Raw genomic sequence first — 10,252 nt, forward strand, 5'->3', positions numbered from 1 at the left:
TAGAGGAGTATAATGTAAAAGGAGCTCATTCAAATACTGAGGTGCAAAACCATTCAGGGCTTTATAAGTAATGAGCAATATTTTAAAATCTATACGATGTTTGATAGGGAGCCAGTGCAGTGTTGACAGGACAGGGCTAGTATGGTCATATACTTCCTGGTTCTAGTAAGAACTCTTGTTGCTGCATTTTGGACTAGCTGTAGTTTGTTTACTAAGCGTGCAGAACAACCATCCAATAGAGCATTACAATAATCTAACCTTGAGGTCATAAATGCATGGATTAACATTTCTGCATTTGACATTGAGAGCATAGGCCGTAATTTAGATATATTTTTGAGATGGAAAAATGCAGTTTTACAAATGCTAGAAACGTGGCTTTCTAAGGAAAGATTGCAATCAAATAGCACACCTAGGTTCCTAACCGATGACGGAGAATTGACAGATGATTTTAAAGAATCAGACATGAGTTAAAGAAATTTAGAAAGGCAAACAACAAAAAACAGCCATCAGCAGCAGAGCGAGACCTGTGCCATTAGCATTTCCATTGTGTAATGGTGTCAATGGGTCTTCAAAGTGCAGAGTGTTTTTGTAAAGGCACAGACAGTCTTGAAAACTTGAAAAATCACTCTAACTTTGCTATCAAAACAGGAATACATTTCATAACACAATTTTAACGCACACATTCCAGTGCAAACACGTTTTTTGGTTTAGCTTAGCCCATTGACAAATAACATTCAGCTTTCTTTACCCAACAGCTAGGTTCATTTGTATTCTTTTCCATAAAACAATAAACAACATCTTACGCTTGACTACACGTGAATGACAGTGAACCTCTTGATGACTGAGCTTATAGATATCCGGACAGGAAACAATATACTAAGCAAGGAAAGCATTTGTTTACAGTTTATTTACACTGCAGTTTAAACTGTTAAACAAAGACATGCAATTGTAAAACAAAAACACACATATTACCTCCTCTCAGCTTGTTCAGCCATTGCAAAAGGACTCGAAGTAAGTGAGGGTCCGGGTCAGATGTGAAACTTTGATGAAAAATCCCAAAGGACAGCTTTGATTTCACTGTCACCTCCACTCAGTTGATACAGTAACAGTGGGGGGGGGGAAGCAGTCTCACCTTCAGTGATGTCACCGAAGCAGAGCCAGTGAGCTGTGGGCACAGTACATTTGCAGCAATTTCAAACTGACACAAAGACACACACACACAAACACACACACACAGATAGCCTTGTAGCATCAAATTAACTTAGTCCGTCAGATCATGCAACAATTAATGTTTATAAAAAAATAAATAATGAAGGATCATGCAGGACTGAGGGATAATGGACCAGCAAATGACCAAATGCTCCCTATGACAAACTGTTTTGGTCAAACAAAAGGAAAAGAAAGAAATCCCAACATCTCTCCATTCTAATCTGAAGCACTTTTTTCATCTTTAACCATTAGTTTTTTGCCTCTTTTGGGCTCAGGTGTTTGGCCATCCTTCTCCTTCTTGCCCTTGGTGACTAATTTCTGCCGGTATCTGCCCAAAACTGTTGTTTTAGAACAAATATAGAAAGTATGATTGGTAGAACAAATCAGAACTCTTAAATGTGAATTGTGAACATTTTTTTTATTAACTATAAAACATACAACAAAACAATAAAACTATAACATTTAAATCATAAAACCAAAGAACTCTTAAAACTATTACATGAACTAAAAACAGAACCATAAAACAGACACAGTGATCTGGGGAGGTGTTTGATCCCTGGATCAAACTGTTGTCCAGTTCACCATATCCATAAAGACATCAAACTCGTCCAAGGCCTGGGTCAGAGCTTCGGCCATGGCCCACAGTATCATGTAATATATTAGGCATATATTATTATATATATTTATTTTTTCCAATATATTCCAATATACATCCAAACGACATAACCCGTGAAATCATTTGTCTTTTTAGCAAGAAGGTATCACTAGCCTGAATAAAAATAGTTTTCCAGCCAGTTCGTGTGCGTCTGTGTGTTTTGACTGCATGCGTGTGTATCATAACTGGTATCGTTGGATTCAGAAGGCGGCCTTCTTTCAGGTAGCGTGGATCTATGGAAGAAAGGATGTCGTTTTCAAATCCAATGTGACCGTACATCAGTCTAAAGCGTGACAAAAAGGAAGCCAGTCATCGATAAAAACAAGAAATACATCCAAACGAAATAACCCGTCAAATCATTTGTCTTTTTAGGAACAAGGTATCACTAGCCTGAATAAAAATAGTTTTCCAGCCAGTTCGTGTGCGTCTGTGTGTTTTGACTGCATATGCGTGTGAGTGTGCACACGTGCGTGTGAGTGTGCACAGGAGTGTATGTGTGTGTTTGTGAAAGAGAGAGAGAGTGCATCATTAAAATTAGACTGGAAAGATGTCTTTGAGTGAAGTCATCCGCTCAAGAGCTCCGCCTGGAGTGTCAAATCCTGCTAAAATATTGGAATCCTAATCAGTTTTTTACACATGGCTATTCACAGTTTTATCCAGGAGAGGGCGACCGAGAAGCCAAGGGTTATATCCTGGAGAATATGATATTAGTTTTATGATATTTCTGTACAGAATTTGATGAAGCGTCTGGTTGATAAAGGTTTACAGAGTCTAGGGACTGGCACGTTTAAAAACGGTGGGGCCAGGGGTCAGTGGGTTACGGTCAGTGGGGCTAAGGCTAGCAGTTTTGTTTGGGGCTAAGGCTAGCAGTTTTGAGGGTTAAGGTTTAGGGGCTAGTTTGGGGTCAGTTGCAGCTAGGTATATAGATAAAAACGAGTTTCACCCTCATTAATTCCACCCTCGTTAGCATATGCGATCTGATTGGCCAAAGCTTACCTGTCCGTATCTTTTGAAGCGTAGGTCCGATGTGCACATAACCGGTATCGTTGGATTCAGAAGGCGGCCTTCTTTCAGGTAGCGTGGATCTATGGAAGAAAGGATGTCGTTTTCAAATCCAATGTGACCGTACATCAGTCTAAAGCGTGACAAAAAGGAAGCCAGTCATCGATAAAAACAAGAAATACATCCAAACGAAATAACCCGTGAAATCATTTGTCTTTTTAGGAACAAGGTATCACTAGCCTGAATAAAAATAGTTTTCCAGCCAGTTCGTGTGCGTCTGTGTGTTTTGACTGCATATGCGTGTGAGTGTGCACACGTGCGTGTGAGTGTGCACAGGAGTGTATGTGTGTGTTTGTGAAAGAGAGAGAGAGTGCATCATTAAAATTAGACTGGAAAGATGTCTTTGAGTGAAGTCATCCGCTCAAGAGCTCCGCCTGGAGTGTCAAATCCTGCTAAAATATTGGAATCCTAATCAGTTTTTTACACATGGCTATTCACAGTTTTATCCAGGAGAGGGCGACCGAGAAGCCAAGGGTTATATCCTGGAGAATATGATATTAGTTTTATGATATTTCTGTACAGAATTTGATGAAGCGTCTGGTTGATAAAGGTTTACAGAGTCTAGGGACTGGCACGTTTAAAAACGGTGGGGCCAGGGGTCAGTGGGTTACGGTCAGTGGGGCTAAGGCTAGCAGTTTTGTTTGGGGCTAAGGCTAGCAGTTTTGAGGGTTAAGGTTTAGGGGCTAGTTTGGGGTCAGTTGCAGCTAGGTATATAGATAAAAACGAGTTTCACCCTCATTAATTCCACCCTCGTTAGCATATGCGATCTGATTGGCCAAAGCTTACCTGTCCGTATCTTTTGAAGCGTAGGTCCGATGTGCACATAACCGGTATCGTTGGATTCAGAAGGCGGCCTTCTTTCAGGTAGCGTGGATCTATGGAAGAAAGGATGTCGTTTTCAAATCCAATGTGACCGTACATCAGTCTAAAGCGTGACAAAAAGGAAGCCAGTCATCGATAAAAACAAGAAATACATCCAAACGAAATAACCCGTGAAATCATTTGTCTTTTTAGGAACAAGGTATCACTAGCCTGAATAAAAATAGTTTTCCAGCCAGTTCGTGTGCGTCTGTGTGTTTTGACTGCATATGCGTGTGAGTGTGCACACGTGCGTGTGAGTGTGCACAGGAGTGTATGTGTGTGTTTGTGAAAGAGAGAGAGAGTGCATCATTAAAATTAGACTGGAAAGATGTCTTTGAGTGAAGTCATCCGCTCAAGAGCTCCGCCTGGAGTGTCAAATCCTGCTAAAATATTGGAATCCTAATCAGTTTTTTACACATGGCTATTCACAGTTTTATCCAGGAGAGGGCGACCGAGAAGCCAAGGGTTATATCCTGGAGAATATGATATTAGTTTTATGATATTTCTGTACAGAATTTGATGAAGCGTCTGGTTGATAAAGGTTTACAGAGTCTAGGGACTGGCACGTTTAAAAACGGTGGGGCCAGGGGTCAGTGGGTTACGGTCAGTGGGGCTAAGGCTAGCAGTTTTGTTTGGGGCTAAGGCTAGCAGTTTTGAGGGTTAAGGTTTAGGGGCTAGTTTGGGGTCAGTTGCAGCTAGGTATATAGATAAAAACGAGTTTCACCCTCATTAATTCCACCCTCGTTAGCATATGCGATCTGATTGGCCAAAGCTTACCTGTCCGTATCTTTTGAAGCGTAGGTCCGATGTGCACATAACCGGTATCGTTGGATTCAGAAGGCGGCCTTCTTTCAGGTAGCGTGGATCTATGGAAGAAAGGATGTCGTTTTCAAATCCAATGTGACCGTACATCAGTCTAAAGCGTGACAAAAAGGAAGCCAGTCATCGATAAAAACAAGAAATACATCCAAACGAAATAACCCGTGAAATCATTTGTCTTTTTAGGAACAAGGTATCACTAGCCTGAATAAAAATAGTTTTCCAGCCAGTTCGTGTGCGTCTGTGTGTTTTGACTGCATATGCGTGTGAGTGTGCACACGTGCGTGTGAGTGTGCACAGGAGTGTATGTGTGTGTTTGTGAAAGAGAGAGAGAGTGCATCATTAAAATTAGACTGGAAAGATGTCTTTGAGTGAAGTCATCCGCTCAAGAGCTCCGCCTGGAGTGTCAAATCCTGCTAAAATATTGGAATCCTAATCAGTTTTTTACACATGGCTATTCACAGTTTTATCCAGGAGAGGGCGACCGAGAAGCCAAGGGTTATATCCTGGAGAATATGATATTAGTTTTATGATATTTCTGTACAGAATTTGATGAAGCGTCTGGTTGATAAAGGTTTACAGAGTCTAGGGACTGGCACGTTTAAAAACGGTGGGGCCAGGGGTCAGTGGGTTACGGTCAGTGGGGCTAAGGCTAGCAGTTTTGTTTGGGGCTAAGGCTAGCAGTTTTGAGGGTTAAGGTTTAGGGGCTAGTTTGGGGTCAGTTGCAGCTAGGTATATAGATAAAAACGAGTTTCACCCTCATTAATTCCACCCTCGTTAGCATATGCGATCTGATTGGCCAAAGCTTACCTGTCCGTATCTTTTGAAGCGTAGGTCCGATGTGCACATAACCGGTATCGTTGGATTCAGAAGGCGGCCTTCTTTCAGGTAGCGTGGATCTATGGAAGAAAGGATGTCGTTTTCAAATCCAATGTGACCGTACATCAGTCTAAAGCGTGACAAAAAGGAAGCCAGTCATCGATAAAAACAAGAAATACATCCAAACGAAATAACCCGTGAAATCATTTGTCTTTTTAGGAACAAGGTATCACTAGCCTGAATAAAAATAGTTTTCCAGCCAGTTCGTGTGCGTCTGTGTGTTTTGACTGCATATGCGTGTGAGTGTGCACACGTGCGTGTGAGTGTGCACAGGAGTGTATGTGTGTGTTTGTGAAAGAGAGAGAGAGTGCATCATTAAAATTAGACTGGAAAGATGTCTTTGAGTGAAGTCATCCGCTCAAGAGCTCCGCCTGGAGTGTCAAATCCTGCTAAAATATTGGAATCCTAATCAGTTTTTTACACATGGCTATTCACAGTTTTATCCAGGAGAGGGCGACCGAGAAGCCAAGGGTTATATCCTGGAGAATATGATATTAGTTTTATGATATTTCTGTACAGAATTTGATCAAGCGTCTGGTTGATAAAGGTTTACAGAGTCTAGGGACTGGCACGTTTAAAAACGGTGGGGCCAGGGGTCAGTGGGTTACGGTCAGTGGGGCTAAGGCTAGCAGTTTTGTTTGGGGCTAAGGCTAGCAGTTTTGAGGGTTAAGGTTTAGGGGCTAGTTTGGGGTCAGTTGCAGCTAGGTATATAGATAAAAACGAGTTTCACCCTCATTAATTCCACCCTCGTTAGCATATGCGATCTGATTGGCCAAAGCTTACCTGTCCGTATCTTTTGAAGCGTAGGTCCGATGTGCACATAACTGGTATCGTTGGATTCAGAAGGCGGCCTTCTTTCAGGTAGCGTGGATCTATGGAAGAAAGGATGTCGTTTTCAAATCCAATGTGACCGTACATCAGTCTAAAGCGTGACAAAAAGGAAGCCAGTCATCGATAAAAACAAGAAATACATCCAAACGAAATAACCCGTGAAATCATTTGTCTTTTTAGGAACAAGGTATCACTAGCCTGAATAAAAATAGTTTTCCAGCCAGTTCGTGTGCGTCTGTGTGTTTTGACTGCATATGCGTGTGAGTGTGCACACGTGCGTGTGAGTGTGCACAGGAGTGTATGTGTGTGTTTGTGAAAGAGAGAGAGAGTGCATCATTAAAATTAGACTGGAAAGATGTCTTTGAGTGAAGTCATCCGCTCAAGAGCTCCGCCTGGAGTGTCAAATCCTGCTAAAATATTGGAATCCTAATCAGTTTTTTACACATGGCTATTCACAGTTTTATCCAGGAGAGGGCGACCGAGAAGCCAAGGGTTATATCCTGGAGAATATGATATTAGTTTTATGATATTTCTGTACAGAATTTGATGAAGCGTCTGGTTGATAAAGGTTTACAGAGTCTAGGGACTGGCACGTTTAAAAACGGTGGGGCCAGGGGTCAGTGGGTTACGGTCAGTGGGGCTAAGGCTAGCAGTTTTGTTTGGGGCTAAGGCTAGCAGTTTTGAGGGTTAAGGTTTAGGGGCTAGTTTGGGGTCAGTTGCAGCTAGGTATATAGATAAAAACGAGTTTCACCCTCATTAATTCCACCCTCGTTAGCATATGCGATCTGATTGGCCAAAGCTTACCTGTCCGTATCTTTTGAAGCGTAGGTCCGATGTGCACATAACTGGTATCGTTGGATTCAGAAGGCGGCCTTCTTTCAGGTAGCGTGGATCTATGGAAGAAAGGATGTCGTTTTCAAATCCAATGTGACCGTACATCAGTCTAAAGCGTGACAAAAAGGAAGCCAGTCATCGATAAAAACAAGAAATACATCCAAACGAAATAACCCGTGAAATCATTTGTCTTTTTAGGAACAAGGTATCACTAGCCTGAATAAAAATAGTTTTCCAGCCAGTTCGTGTGCGTCTGTGTGTTTTGACTGCATATGCGTGTGAGTGTGCACACGTGCGTGTGAGTGTGCACAGGAGTGTATGTGTGTGTTTGTGAAAGAGAGAGAGAGTGCATCATTAAAATTAGACTGGAAAGATGTCTTTGAGTGAAGTCATCCGCTCAAGAGCTCCGCCTGGAGTGTCAAATCCTGCTAAAATATTGGAATCCTAATCAGTTTTTTACACATGGCTATTCACAGTTTTATCCAGGAGAGGGCGACCGAGAAGCCAAGGGTTATATCCTGGAGAATATGATATTAGTTTTATGATATTTCTGTACAGAATTTGATGAAGCGTCTGGTTGATAAAGGTTTACAGAGTCTAGGGACTGGCACGTTTAAAAACGGTGGGGCCAGGGGTCAGTGGGTTACGGTCAGTGGGGCTAAGGCTAGCAGTTTTGTTTGGGGCTAAGGCTAGCAGTTTTGAGGGTTAAGGTTTAGGGGCTAGTTTGGGGTCAGTTGCAGCTAGGTATATAGATAAAAACGAGTTTCACCCTCATTAATTCCACCCTCGTTAGCATATGCGATCTGATTGGCCAAAGCTTACCTGTCCGTATCTTTTGAAGCGTAGGTCCGATGTGCACATAACTGGTATCGTTGGATTCAGAAGGCGGCCTTCTTTCAGGTAGCGTGGATCTATGGAAGAAAGGATGTCGTTTTCAAATCCAATGTGACCGTACATCAGTCTAAAGCGTGACAAAAAGGAAGCCAGTCATCGATAAAAACAAGAAATACATCCAAACGAAATAACCCGTGAAATCATTTGTCTTTTTAGGAACAAGGTATCACTAGCCTGAATAAAAATAGTTTTCCAGCCAGTTCGTGTGCGTCTGTGTGTTTTGACTGCATATGCGTGTGAGTGTGCACACGTGCGTGTGAGTGTGCACAGGAGTGTATGTGTGTGTTTGTGAAAGAGAGAGAGAGTGCATCATTAAAATTAGACTGGAAAGATGTCTTTGAGTGAAGTCATCCGCTCAAGAGCTCCGCCTGGAGTGTCAAATCCTGCTAAAATATTGGAATCCTAATCAGTTTTTTACACATGGCTATTCACAGTTTTATCCAGGAGAGGGCGACCGAGAAGCCAAGGGTTATATCCTGGAGAATATGATATTAGTTTTATGATATTTCTGTACAGAATTTGATGAAGCGTCTGGTTGATAAAGGTTTACAGAGTCTAGGGACTGGCACGTTTAAAAACGGTGGGGCCAGGGGTCAGTGGGTTACGGTCAGTGGGGCTAAGGCTAGCAGTTTTGTTTGGGGCTAAGGCTAGCAGTTTTGAGGGTTAAGGTTTAGGGGCTAGTTTGGGGTCAGTTGCAGCTAGGTATATAGATAAAAACGAGTTTCACCCTCATTAATTCCACCCTCGTTAGCATATGCGATCTGATTGGCCAAAGCTTACCTGTCCGTATCTTTTGAAGCGTAGGTCCGATGTGCACATAACCGGTATCGTTGGATTCAGAAGGCGGCCTTCTTTCAGGTAGCGTGGATCTATGGAAGAAAGGATGTCGTTTTCAAATCCAATGTGACCGTACATCAGTCTAAAGCGTGACAAAAAGGAAGCCAGTCATCGATAAAAACAAGAAATACATCCAAACGAAATAACCCGTGAAATCATTTGTCTTTTTAGGAACAAGGTATCACTAGCCTGAATAAAAATAGTTTTCCAGCCAGTTCGTGTGCGTCTGTGTGTTTTGACTGCATATGCGTGTGAGTGTGCACACGTGCGTGTGAGTGTGCACAGGAGTGTATGTGTGTGTTTGTGAAAGAGAGAGAGAGTGCATCATTAAAATTAGACTGGAAAGATGTCTTTGAGTGAAGTCATCCGCTCAAGAGCTCCGCCTGGAGTGTCAAATCCTGCTAAAATATTGGAATCCTAATCAGTTTTTTACACATGGCTATTCACAGTTTTATCCAGGAGAGGGCGACCGAGAAGCCAAGGGTTATATCCTGGAGAATATGATATTAGTTTTATGATATTTCTGTACAGAATTTGATGAAGCGTCTGGTTGATAAAGGTTTACAGAGTCTAGGGACTGGCACGTTTAAAAACGGTGGGGCCAGGGGTCAGTGGGTTACGGTCAGTGGGGCTAAGGCTAGCAGTTTTGTTTGGGGCTAAGGCTAGCAGTTTTGAGGGTTAAGGTTTAGGGGCTAGTTTGGGGTCAGTTGCAGCTAGGTATATAGATAAAAACGAGTTTCACCCTCATTAATTCCACCCTCGTTAGCATATGCGATCTGATTGGCCAAAGCTTACCTGTCCGTATCTTTTGAAGCGTAGGTCCGATGTGCACATAACCGGTATCGTTGGATTCAGAAGGCGGCCTTCTTTCAGGTAGCGTGGATCTATGGAAGAAAGGATGTCGTTTTCAAATCCAATGTGACCGTACATCAGTCTAAAGCGTGACAAAAAGGAAGCCAGTCATCGATAAAAACAAGAAATACATCCAAACGAAATAACCCGTGAAATCATTTGTCTTTTTAGGAACAAGGTATCACTAGCCTGAATAAAAATAGTTTTCCAGCCAGTTCGTGTGCGTCTGTGTGTTTTGACTGCATATGCGTGTGAGTGTGCACACGTGCGTGTGAGTGTGCACAGGAGTGTATGTGTGTGTTTGTGAAAGAGAGAGAGAGTGCATCATTAAAATTAGACTGGAAAGATGTCTTTGAGTGAAGTCATCCGCTCAAGAGCTCCGCCTGGAGTGTCAAATCCTGCTAAAATATTGGAATCCTAATCAGTTTTTTACACATGGCTATTCACAGTTTTATCCAGGAGAGGGCGACCGAGAAGCCAAGGGTTATATCCTGGAGAATATGATATTAGTTTTATGAT

General features: G+C 42.3%; 1 long non-coding RNA gene across 1 annotated transcript; it reads right to left on the reverse strand.

Moving 5' to 3' along the window:
- Positions 1 to 89: 89 nt before the first annotated feature.
- Positions 90 to 8,317, reverse strand: LOC128021637 (uncharacterized). The gene is made up of 3 exons (XR_008185631.1): positions 7,973 to 8,317; positions 1,133 to 1,198; positions 90 to 1,040 (listed from the first exon to the last, which is right to left on the reverse strand). It is a non-coding gene; the product is annotated as an uncharacterized LOC128021637 (long non-coding RNA).
- Positions 8,318 to 10,252: the final 1,935 nt, after the last annotated feature.

Source organism: Carassius gibelio, chromosome A10 (genome assembly GCF_023724105.1).
Source record: "Carassius gibelio isolate Cgi1373 ecotype wild population from Czech Republic chromosome A10, carGib1.2-hapl.c, whole genome shotgun sequence".
Lineage (NCBI taxonomy): Eukaryota > Metazoa > Chordata > Actinopteri > Cypriniformes > Cyprinidae > Carassius > Carassius gibelio.